This window comes from Clarias gariepinus, unplaced genomic scaffold, assembly GCF_024256425.1.
Source record: "Clarias gariepinus isolate MV-2021 ecotype Netherlands unplaced genomic scaffold, CGAR_prim_01v2 scaffold_40, whole genome shotgun sequence".
Lineage (NCBI taxonomy): Eukaryota > Metazoa > Chordata > Actinopteri > Siluriformes > Clariidae > Clarias > Clarias gariepinus.
In genome coordinates, this window is record NW_026521007.1 from 15322 (window position 1) to 28393 (window position 13072).

At 43.5% G+C, this 13072-nt stretch overlaps 1 pseudogene; it reads right to left on the minus strand.

The window, feature by feature from the left end:
• The window catches only part of LOC128517192 (deleted in malignant brain tumors 1 protein-like), a 76668-nt pseudogene that overhangs the window by 8800 nt on the left and 54796 nt on the right, over positions 1-13072 (minus strand).

Below are 13072 nucleotides of genomic sequence, written 5' to 3' on the forward strand. Positions count from 1 at the left end.
GAGAGAAAGAGAGAGGTTTTATTATCACACAAACACACACACACACACGCTTGCTCATCAGGGACAATCTTATTATTTTGATTCATACACATTCAGATTTCACACAAACTTAAATAATTATTATAATTTTTTTAAAGCTGCGTTGCGACAATGTCAATTGTTAAAAGCGCTATACAAAAATAAATTGAAATTGAAATTAAACACACACCCTACCTCAGGATGTAACACATTACTCACTATGCTGCACATTCCTTGTTTACACATAAATGTGGACAAACTGCACTTTGGAACATGAAGAACCACACCGCTGCTAACACACACATTAGTACCATCCATTTCATACTTCATGTTTCACACTGCTGCTGTCATACACAACATACTTTTAAACTTCTATATTCCTACACTTTTATACCTCAGAGTTTACAGTCTGTACATCCTGCATCATTATACACTTGTTTTAATTCTGTTTTATTTTGATAAAATTTGTAAACACTGTCTGCGCCAAAATATACAGTACTGAAATGAAAAGATGAACAATATTTCCTTGATGTCACCAGTGAGTTTATTTCCACTGAGAGAAACTAATATACACACTATTAGCGTGTTGATTTACCCATATGGAATTATTTATCCTGGAAAGGTTTCCTGCAGTATGGAGAGAGCTGGAGCTCCACCCTGTTGACATTCAAGATGCGCGGGTTCTTATACAATTTTCAGGTGATTTTTTTTACATATGTTTTATAATGTTTTTTACAATTATTTTATTACCTTTATCAACAAAATCTATTTTTAATTACACACACATACACACACATACATACACACATATACACACACACATATAAACACATAAACACACAAACACACACACACACACACACACACACACACACACACATTGTCTCATGCTAGCTACATGTTTTTTAATTCCAATAAAACATGTGTAAACGTTAAACTCTAAACTAATTTTATACATGTTCAGCCCAGAAGCAACAACCAGGATGGTTCACTAACACTTAAACACACTCACTGAACCTGGAAATGATTAGTTTTAATTATCTGATTTCTGTGTCCAACACGCTGTCATTATAATCAATGTGAACTTTACACTGAACCCTGGCAGTCCAGTCTATTACAATACATATTTATTACATAAAGCTTAAACATATAGAGTAATTACAATATTTAATCAGAATTTTTTTAAATTTTTTATAAATGTTTCGATTAAAACTATTTTACCTGCGCAGGTGACTCCAGCATCACCACTATGATCACAGTCATTTCTTCCCCAGTCTGCTGAGTTACAGTTCTTCAGTGTCGACTCTGATCCATTACAGCCCACATCATCCATCCAGATTGGTCCTGATCCTGGTCCAAAGTGTGTGAGATACTGCATGTCTACAGGCTCCCCACACTGCAGCTCTCTACACACCACTGCAGCGTCTCTCATATCCCAGCTATTATTACACACTGTTCCCCACTGTCCATCATGAAGAACCTCCACTCTCCCAGCACAGCGACTTCCACCATCCACCAACCTCACAGGGTCTGAGGGAAAGAGAGAGGGAGAGAGAGAGTTATATAATGTTTGTCTTTTAATTTATTGATTAAGCAGTCAGGTTTTTATTTATTTCACACATTGCAGTGTTTAATCAAGTATGTGTCGCCTCTCTTTATGAAACGAAGCTGCTCGTGTCGGCTCATATCGGGAGCATTTTGATTAAAGGAAAGATTATAAGGGGAAAAGTAAAAGTGTCCACAAACAACATAGCACAATGCATGTGTGTGAATGGCCGAAATGTGGTTGTGAATTAATCTTTTGGTGAAAGTAAAATGTTCGTGTGAACCCGCGGCGCGATATGAGAGATTTATAAGAGATTTCTCTTTCCCAGAAATAAAACAAACACACATTTATACGTGTTAAATAAGCGCTGTCTTTGCGGCGCTGTGTGAAATGCACGCCGATGTGAGCCGCCGTATCTCAGTCATAATATACAAATATGTTTTAGCTGTGTAGTGAACCAATGCAACCACGGGGGGGCGCAATCCAGTGTCTTCTTGTGCCAGTCCCAAGTCTGGATAAATGCAGAGGGTTGTGTCAGGAAGGGCATCCGACATAAAACATTTGCCAAATCAATGATGCGAATCAAGAATATAATTCCCATGCCGGATCGGTCGTGGCCCGGGTTAACAATGACCGCCACTGGTGCTGTTGACCTACAGGGTGCTGGTGGAAATTGGGCTACTGTTGGTCGAAGAAGGAGAGGAGAAAGGCGTGTTCGTAAGCAGAGAGAGAAGAGGAAAGGCAAGAGTTTAGGAGTGATAGTAGGGACTTTTAATGTTGGGACCATGACAGGGAAGGGAAGAGAGTTAGTTGATATGAAGCAGAGAAGAAAGGTGGATATACTGTGTGTCCAGGAGACCAGGTGGAAAGGTAGCAAGGCTAGAAGCTTAGGATCAGGGTTCAAATTCTTTTACCATGGGGTGGATAGGAAAAGAAATGGAGTAGGAGTTATCCTAAAAGAGGAGTTTGTAAGGAATGTTCTAGAGGTGAAGAGAGTATCAGATAGGGTGATGAGTCTGAAGCTGGAAATTGAAGGGATAATGTTCAATGTTGTTAGTGGTTATGCCCCACAGGTAGGATGCGAGTTAAAAGAGAAGGAGAAATTCTGGAGTGAGTTAGATGAAGTGATGCAGAGCATCCCCAAAGGTGAAAGAGTGGTGATTGGTGCAGACTTAAATGGACATGTTGGGGAAGGGAACAGAGGTGATGAAAATGTGATGGGCAGGTTTGGTCTTCAGGACAGGAATGTAGAAGGACAGATGGTGGACTTTGCAAAGAGGATGGAAATGGCAGTAGTAAATACTTTCTTCCAGAAGAGGCAGGAACATACGGTGACATATAAGAGTGGAGGCAGAAGCACTCAGGTCGACTACATCTTGTGTCGACGTTGTAACCTGAAAGAGATCCGTGACTGCAAAGTGTTGGTAGGGGAGAGTGTAGCCAGACAACACAGAATGGTGGTGTGTAAAATAACCCTGGTGGTGAGGAAGGCGAAGAGGACAAAGGCAGAGCAGAGGACAAAGTGGTGGAAGCTGAAAAAGGAAGAATGTTGTGAAGTCTTTAGGGCGGAGTTGAGACAGGCTATGGGTGGTCAGGAGGTGCTTTCAGTTGACTGGACAACTACAGCCAATGTGATCAGGGAGACAGGTAGGAGGGTACTTGGTGTATCATCAGGTAAGGGGAAAGTGGACAAGGAGACTTGGTGGTGGAATGAGGAAGTCCAGGAGTGTATACAGGGAAAGAGGCTAGCTAAGAAGAAGTGGGACACTGAGAGGACTGAAGAGAGTAGACAGGAGTACAGGGAGATGCAGAGTAAGGTGAAGGTAGAGGTGGCAAAGGCCAAACAAAGAGCATATAAGGACTTGTATGTTAGATTGGACAGTAAGGAGGGAGAGGGGGATCTGTACAGGTTGGCAAGGCAAAGAGATAGAGATGGGAAGGATGTGCAGCAGGTTAGAGTGATTAAAGATAGAGATGGAAATGTACTGACAGATGCCAGGTGGGTGTTGGGAAGATGGAAGGAGTACTTTAAGGAGTTGATGAATGAGGAAAACGAAAGAGAACAAAGAGTAGAAGAGGTGACTGTTGTGGAACAGGAAGTAGCAAATATTGGTAGAAGTGAGGTGAGAAGGGCTTTGAAGAGGATGAAGAGTGGAAAGGCTGTTGGTCCTGATGACATACCTGTGGAGGTATGGAAGTGCTTAGGAGAGGTGGCAGTAGAGTTTTTGACAAGTTTGTTTAACAAGATCTTGGAGAGTGAGAGGATTCCAGAGGAATGGAGGAGAAGTGTATTGGTGCCAATTTTTAAGAACAAGGAATATGTGCAAAACTGTGGCAATTATAGAGGTATAAAGCTAATGAGCCAGACAATGAAGCTGTGGGAAAGATTAGTGGAAGCTAGGTTAAGGGCAGAGGTGAGCATTTGTGAGCAGCAATATGGTTTTATGCCTAGAAAGAGTACATCAGATGCAGTATTTGCTTTGAGGATGCTGGCGGAGAAGTACAGAGAAGGTAACAGGGAGTTGCATTGTGTCTTTTTAGATTTAGAGAAAGCGTATGACAGGGTGCCAAGAGAGGAGCTGTGGTATTGTATGAGGAAGTCTGGAGTGGCAGAGAAGTATGTTAGAGTGGTGCAGGACATGTATGAGAGCTGTAAGACAGTGGTAAGATGTGCTGTAGGTGTGACAGAAGAGTTCAAGGTGGAGGTGGGTCTGCATCAAGGATCGGCTCTAAGCCCCTTTTTGTTTGCTCTGGTGATGGACAGGATGACAGATGAGGTAAGACAGGAGTCCCCATGGAGTATGATGTTTGCAGATGACATTGTGCTCTGTAGCGAGAGCAGGGAACAGGTGGAGGAAAATTTGGAGAGGTGGAGGTATGCTCTGGAAAGCAGAGAAATGAAGGTTAGCCGCAGCAAGACGGAATACATGTGTGTAAATGAGAGGGACCCAGGAGGATCGGTGAGGCTACAGGGAGCAGAGGTAAAGAAGGTGCAGGATTTTAAGTACTTGGGGTCAACAGTCCAGAGCAACGGAGAGTGTGGAAAGGAGGTGAAGAGGCGGGTACAGGCAGGTTGGAATGGGTGGAGAAAAGTGTCAGGTGTGTTGTGCGATAAAAGAGTATCAGCGAGAATGAAAGGAAAGGTGTACAGGACAGTGGTGAGACCAGCGATGCTCTACGGCTTAGAGACAGTAGCGCTGAAGAAAAGACAGGAGGCAGAGTTGGAGGTAGCAGAGCTGAAGATGTTGAGGTTCTCTTTGAAAGTGACAAGGATGGATAGGATTAAGAATGAGTTCATCAGAGGGACAACCCACTGCAGATTTTGCAGATAAAGTCAGAGAGGCCAGATTGAGGTGGTTTGGACATGTTCAGAGGAGAGATTGTGAATATATCGGTAGAAGGATGCTGAGGTTGGAACTGCCAGGCAGGAGGTCTAGAGGAAGACCAAAGAGGAGATTTATGGATGCAGTGAGAGAGGACATGAAGTTAGTTGGTGTGAGAGAAGAGGATGCAGAGGATAGGGTTAGATGGAGGCAGATGACCCCTGAAAGGGAACAGCCAAAAGACAAAAAAAAAGAAGAGTGGACCGCGCGCGCACAACCTCTCGCGGGCGAGTCTCTAAATACACCGTTTTAACGGGGGTGGGGATAAGAAACACCGCACCGGCAGAACTAGACTAATGATTATGAATGCGTCGGGGAAAACAGCAAGGAAACTGACTGGCTATTTTAATAATTCATTGATAAGTTGATGTCTTTTCGTTTCGGCTGTGAGTGGATGCGCTGTACTAATCCATGTTTATACGAATTACATAAGCTGATTTTTTTCCATTAGTTTATATAAAAGCAGACATTTTGCTTTCTGTAAGTATATATTTTTCACATCTGTGAGGCAGGTATACACGGAGTTTAATTTTTTTTTCTGACGCGCTCAAGTTCACAGAAACCAATACAGAATAGCGCTGTATCCCTGTTTGCTTTCATTATTTTACAACACCATAACGTTTTGTCATCATTGTGCGTGCACTTAAATAAAAGTAAAGTCTTATAAAGGCTATGTAGCTATTATAGGTTTATTGTATAGTTTTTGCCCATTAATCTGACAACACCTGTGACTCACCCACGTTTTCTGATACACACAGCCAGAGTTTTCTGGCTACACCAGTGTTACACATGATAAAATATAAAGTCTCACTGTGTTAACATTTACTTTGCTTAAATTCGATGGAACTAAGAAACACCTATATTTAAGTTTGTAGGGAATATTTGATTTTTAGTGTGTCTCAGAATACAGGCTGAGCACTGAGTAGACAAAAGGAGGTCTACCAAAATTCAAGAAATCCTTACAATTTGGGGGCTCTGTCCGGGATACCTCTGATCAGGTGAGTGCTGCTTTTTAATTTTTTTCTCTATAAGCATAGAGCAAGCACGCTTCCTGGTTTTTGGTATCTGGACCATATACAGTACGGGGGAGGATTGTCTTGGGGCTTTTACGCCTGTTTAGCGCGCGCTCGCTTCTGAAAGGTTCCTTGAACTGAAGCATAGTGTGGAAGCTGTATTCTGTTGCCCGCTCTTTGTTATTGTCTTTGTTGAGCTCTTTGTTGTTGTCTTTGTTAAAGTATTGTGTGTTGTTTGTTGGAGATATTGGTTTTTTCTGTCGCGGGTTAATTCACATTTATAAAATGGGTAATAAGAACACAACTACTTATCCAAAGTTCTAAATTTGTACTGTAATTTTAGTACTGTGATGATAAATTCGTTTAATGTTTTACTTGTATTTTATAAGGTTTTTGCCGGCGGTGATACAGCGCAACGGGGGGGCTGGGATGTGAAAATATAATTTGTTAAAATGTTTTTATTATTTATGAAAGAACATAATATTTTATGTACTGTAATTTTAATACTGTGATTATGAATTTGTTTAACTACAACGTTTCACTTGATTTTATCCGCTACTATGTGCAGCTCTAACGGAGCGCGGCTCATTAATCCTTGAGAGAATGAACTGATGCCCGAGGCGTCAGTCTATAGTTATATAGCGCCACTCAGCGGTAGAAGCCAGCAAACGCACAAACCCAAATGTCGCCACCGTGAAGCGTGGCGGTAAAACCAGAATACCACATGATTAACATCTGTACACTTGATGCTGCGCGAAAGCGCTATGGGAAACGATTCCTCGTGACCGGTTGTGAAGCACGTGGTTGTCAAACACGCCAAATAATATGCCATGTATAACCTCAGGCAGGTGACGTCAACCAATGACGTCAAACAGCCTCAGATCTTTTTATCTTCAGGATCCATGTTGTGTGTGTGCGTGTGTGTAAGCATTTTTTAACAGAAAGCGAAAATAGAAAGTGTCTTACCACTCACCAGAAAGATGGCAGAGTTTGACACTAGTCCGTCCCTCCGTGTAGAAGAATATCTCGCTGAGGGCGATCTCCACGCTTTCAGTTTTGAGTGTTTGGGGGTAGAGCACGCTATCTTCAGGCTTCAGGGAGCAGATATGTATTGCGATTTTTTTCCTATTAAAGTCCCTCGCGCTCGGGTTCGCCGTCTTAAAGCGAAACCGCGACCCGCAGCGCATTTCTTGTGTGCAAATCTGGCGAAAGCGCACGAGACAGAATTTTCCTTTTCTCTTGGTCTTTCGCCGGATCATGAGTCTTTTACCTTCCACTTCTCCAGCGCGCTTCGGCGCTTCTTGTGAAGAGGAAGAAACTATCACTCCAGAGTGCCCGTCTAGTGATGAGCCAGTGTGTTAGTTGGTGTTAGAGGTGGTAACGCGCGGTCTAATACGTACACCTCAATTTGCTGTAAAAATAAATAAATAAAATAAATCCCCCAAACGCGCAAGGTCAGCCGACAGGTGCATGTCAGGTGGCCGAAGGAGGGGCTCCAATTATGGCCCCTCCCCCTCCTGGCGACCTCCATGAGTTAACTCTTTCATGGAATAAGCCGTATTTATCCCGTGTTTTTGTGCTATTGACATCTGATTTGTTCCAATGTCATTGATGAAAGCGCAGTCCTTTATGATGATGTCCCAGATCAGATTGACGCTCAAGGGGCTATCCCTCTCCATCTTCGTTGGTGGGAGGAGATTTTTCAGGCAGCGGGTCAGCCTGGTGCTGCCTGCACACAGTGGCTTTGCAGGTATACCAGACTGACCTACTGAGAGCTGAGCAGCAGGAGGCCATGGTTCAATCTCCGCCACCACTGGTGTTTCGGGGAGCAGTGGTCTCCAGCGAAATGTTAGGTGTTCGGTCCCTTCCTCCTATGTTCAGGATGCCGAACATCTAACACACCCATCTAGCCGAGGTGTCAAAGTTCGTACACCTTTAGAGAGGCTGGCAGCGGAAAAACCTACTGCCAGCTATGTCTCCTTAAGCACGAAGCACTGTGGAAAACCAGCACCCTCAGGAGACCGGTGCTTAATTCCCGCCGCCACTGGTGTTTCGGGTGTTGCGCTGAATTCATTATAGCACACTAAAGGAGTATAAGCTAGGCCAGGTGGTAACGTCACCACTCCCAAAGTGGTTTCAGTGGTGGCTAAGTGCCAGGGGATTTCATCCAAGGGCCAATCCCCAGAGGCAACAAGGGTTACATGCCGGAAGCTTCGTACCCTTTCTATGTGGTTCAGACGCTCGTCCTTGACTCTGGGTCCCACTCTAAGTCCGTGCTGTCGTCGCAAGCTGCTAACGGCAGATTTTTTTCCCTTTTGGGCGGGAGTGCGGCCTTAGATGGCCGTCCAGCCCAAGGGATCTGGAGAGGTCATCTTCTTGACTTTATTTCTGGCCCTGAAATACTCCCCCCAGCAATCAGGAGGCTAGCACGTCCTAGCACGGTTGGACAACATCATGGTAGTCTTGTAAATATCACCCGGGCAGACTAGATTTGCGCCGTTAGGGAAACTAGCGCACTAGGTTCTGCTTTAAGGACAGGACAATTCTGTCCCTCAGGGTTATTTACATTCCAGGACATAAAACATGTAGACCCAGTATACTGCCAAACTGTTTCAGTGCTGGAAGTTTCTCTTCAAAAAAAAAAGCCGTTCTGCATCCTTACCCAATTATCTTCCACAGTCGAAGCCTTCTGTCCTCTGCCGTTAGCTCTGGAGCAGTAAGACTTCATCCGCCGTGTCCAGCTCATGCTTTTAATGCACCTCTGCATTAGCCAGGGCCGTAAATTAAAGCAGGGTTTCAAACGCTGTGGGGCCGCGGCCTAAGGGCAACCGCCATTAGACAAGTCGGGTGAGAGATGCTAGTGCCCTAGCCTATGAGGCGCGTGGCACACTTCCCCTCTAGTAATTAGGGCCCATTCGACCAGGAAGCTTGCCTCATCAATTGCTCTGGCAAGAGGGGCTTCCAGTACGTCATGCGACAGGTTTCCTTTCCGCAAGACATCTGTCAGGCTTCATAGTTGGATGCCAGGCTCGCGGGTCCTCGAGTCAGCATCCCAGAATTATGTCTAAGACTCCTTGGGGGTACTGTGCGCACACTACACAACCCTGGGGGTCCAGATACTTGCAGTGCGGCAGTGTGGGTATTCTCGTTTCCATAGCGCTTTCGTGCAGCATCGAGTGTAGCTTTTGAAAGGGAACGTCTGGGGTTACTTTGCTGTAACCCTGTTCCCTGAAAAAGTGGGAACGAGATGCTGCGCTCCAATGCCGCACTGCATGCGTGACTGGACGTCCTTTAGACAAAATTGACCTGAGGGTGTTTCCAGTTCATGCCTATTTATAACCTTCAGGTGCACCTCATTGGTTAACATCACCTGCCTGAGGTTATACATGCCAAAATATTTGGAGGAATCGTTTCCCATAGCACTTTCGCGCAGCTCTCGTTCCTGCTTTTTCAGGAAACAGGGTTACAGCAAAGTAACCCGAGACGATTTTCAACCTGATTTCAAACAGTTCTTGATATTAACACTTTAACACACTCTCCTTTAACATTCCTCACAAGCCGGCACCAGGAGGTGTAAGATCGGGGGAATGAGACGAATGTGGGAAGTCAGAACCCATATGAAATTATTTAACCTGCAAAGGTTTCCTGCAGTATGGAGAGAGCTGGAGCTCCGCCCTGTCGACTGATGCACATGCACGTTCAAGATGCTTTTTCAACAACCTGGATGGTTCACTAACACTTAAACACACTCATTGAAACTGAAAATGATCAGTTTTAAATTATTAGGTAAATCAGGTGTGTTTGAGCAGAAGAATGATGTGTGAAGTGTGATGGACTCTGGTCCTCCAGGACTGGAGCTAAAGATCCCTGCACCATACAAACACTGAACTCAACTAAACTTAATGCTGCTCTTCAGTTACGTTAGACACCACACAAAAAAACACATTCTTAAGTTCTATATCTAAATAAAGTGCAGCAAAGACACGCCTCTGTTACAGATAATCTCCGCCCACATGTGTTTGATTTCTGTGTCCAACATGCTGTCATTATAATCAATGTGAACTTTACACTGGACCCTGGCAGTGCAGTCCATTACAATACATATTTATTACATAAAGCTTAAACATATAGAATAATTACAATATTTAATCAGAAAATGTATTTATTTTTTATAAATGTTTCGATTAAAACTATTTTACCTGCGCAGGTGACTCCAGCATCACCACTATGATCACAGTCATTTCTCCCCCAGTCTGCTGAGTTACAGTTCTTCAGTGTCGACTCTGATCCATTACAGCCCACATCATCCATCCAGATTGATCCTGAACCTGGTCCAAAGTGTGTGAGATACTGCATGTCTACCGGCTCCCCACACTGCAGCTCTCTACACACCACTGCAGCGTCTCTCATATCCCAGCTATTATTACACACTGTTCCCCACTGTCCACCATGAAGAACCTCCACTCTCCCAGCACAGCGACTTTCTCCATTCACCAACCTCACAGTGCCTGAGAGAGAGAGAGAGAGAGAGGGCTATATAACATTTGTCTTTTAATTTATTGATTAAGCAGTCAAGTTTTTTTATTTATTTTTACACATGAATAAAACTGTTGCATTGTTACATCTATCATTTAATATAGACCTAAGCTGCATTAAGGAATTACAAAATGTATTTAAAAAAAAACAGCAAGTTACCCAAACTCCATTCTTAAAACAATAAAGCTATTTGTTAAATGAAGGTGAAATGTTACTATATGAAAGAAGTATGTAGAGGTTTGTGCAGACGACAGGTAGAAGCCAGAAGCAGTGCTAATGTCAGAACTGATATTACTGGAAAATTTAACAAATGGTGTCCGATCAGTGCATAGTTACAGACCTGTATGATTTATAGAGGATTAAAGCTGGATTATAAATCTGTTTCTCTTGTCAGAAAAATGGACGTTTACACTTGAACTATTATAGGACTGAGCTCATGGTCACCACTGGCTCTGCTTGTCTGTAATTAAGACTTCAGCCTCTTTAGGGATTCAACCCAAGGACCATGCTGGGTGCCCCCATGCATTGCATTCTCCTTCAGTGTAAAATCTATCGCATGGGTGGCACCACAGACACACAGACACGTGACGAGGTGTTACAGGATAAAGGGAAAGAAAAAGGCATGGTCTTAAGGAAAATTGGAAAGAAAAGGATTATAAAGAGAGAGCAAGTAAAAAAGGGAAGGAAAGTTGTGAAGGTGTGCATGTGCGGGTCTGGAGCCAGTGCCCATGGCAGACAATGTGACAGATGGACTTCCTGTTTTCTTATGTTTAATAAAAGTCTCTCATGGTTGTATAATTCCAGGTAAAATTTAAATATGTTAGAAATACATTTAGTTTAATGTAATAATATACATCTTATAAATCAGTTTTTATGTCCTACATGACACTTTACCATACAGATAAAAACCTTAACCTAGGCCTCAGTCTCTGTGCCACCCCAAAGTGAGTGCTGGGCCCAGCCTGGCCACCCCTATGAAAAAAGTCTGGCTCTGCAACTGCCTGTCATAATGAACCTCCTGCAAATGGACCCTTACTCAGGCTCAGTCAGCTCTTTGGTAGAGTCACACTAGGCTTTACATTTAAATAAAGACAAAATGGAATTAAAATAATGTGTGGATAGAATTACATTTAAATCATGCTGATAATCTAACTCATTGTTTTTATTCCCTAAATTTAGTAGTTTACCTGAGCAGATGACTCCAGCATCACCACTATGACCACAGCCATCCCCTCTACCACCAGACATACAGCTCTTCAGTGTTGACTCTGATCCACTACAGCCCACACTAATCATCCAGATTGGTCCTGATCCTGGTCCAAACTGCTGCACATTTACAGCCTCCCCACAGCGCAGCTCTCTACACACCACTGCAACATCATTCATATCCCAGTTATAACCACATACTGTTCCCCACTGCTTCCCCTGAAGAATCTCCACTCTCCCAGCACAGCGACTTTCACCATCCACCAACCTCAGACTGTCTGAGAGAGAGAGAGAGAGAGAGAGAGGTTATTATCTTACACACACACACACACAGCATTTGAGTTTGTGCGATTGCTGGCTTCTCAAGTTCAAGTTCAAGTAGGCTTTATTGTCATGTTAACCATATACAGTTAGTACACAGTGAAACGAAACAACGTTCCTCCAGGACCACAGTGCTACATGCAACATAAATTTACAACATAAATTAACAGAAACACTAAACTAGCTAACCAAGAGGCCTAGTTAGCTGGCTAGCAGAGACAGGACAGAGAGACCTAACATAAATTACAACATAAATTAACAAAAACTAACTAGCTAAGTATAACATTTTTATAGATAACATAAAGTGCACATACAAATGTGCAAACGAGCAACAACAAAGTGACAGTGCGCAACCACGACATAACAGAGCATAAAATATGGTGTTGAGGTAGTGGGTAAACAAAAACATTCCTTAACACAGCAGCAAGAGTTGAGGAATTAGTGCAAAAAGTAGTCCAGTAATGATCATTGTGCAAAAGAGATAAACAGTGAAGCATTTACAGGTTGGTGTGTACGATAATTTGGTGGTGTAGGTCAGTGTGTCTGCACTTGTGTTGATTAGTCAGTCCAGTCCCAATATTTTGAGGTAGTTGAGTTAAGCTGTGTGATAATGTTTGTGTTAGTGTGTGTGTGTGTGTGTGTGTGTGTGTGTGTGTTTATCAGTCCAGTCTCTTTCTGTTGAGGAGACGGATGGCTTGTGGAAAAAAGCTGTTGCACAGTCTGGATGTGTGTGCCCGAATGCTTCGGTACCTTTTTCCAGATGGCAGAAGTGTGAAGTGTGTGTGAGAGGGGTGTGTCCGATCAGCCACAATGCTGGTGGCTTTGCGGATGCAGCGTGTGATGTAGATGTCTTCAATAGAGGGGAGAGAGACCCCAATGATCTTCTCCGCTGTTCTCACTATCCGCTGTAGGGTTTTGCGGTCCGATATGGCACAATTCCCAAACCAGACAGTGATGCAGCCGCTCAGGATGCTCTTGATAGTCTCGATAAAGAAGAGACGCTGTTGGGCTTTCTTGTGTAGGGAACTGGTGTTGAGGGACCAGCTGAG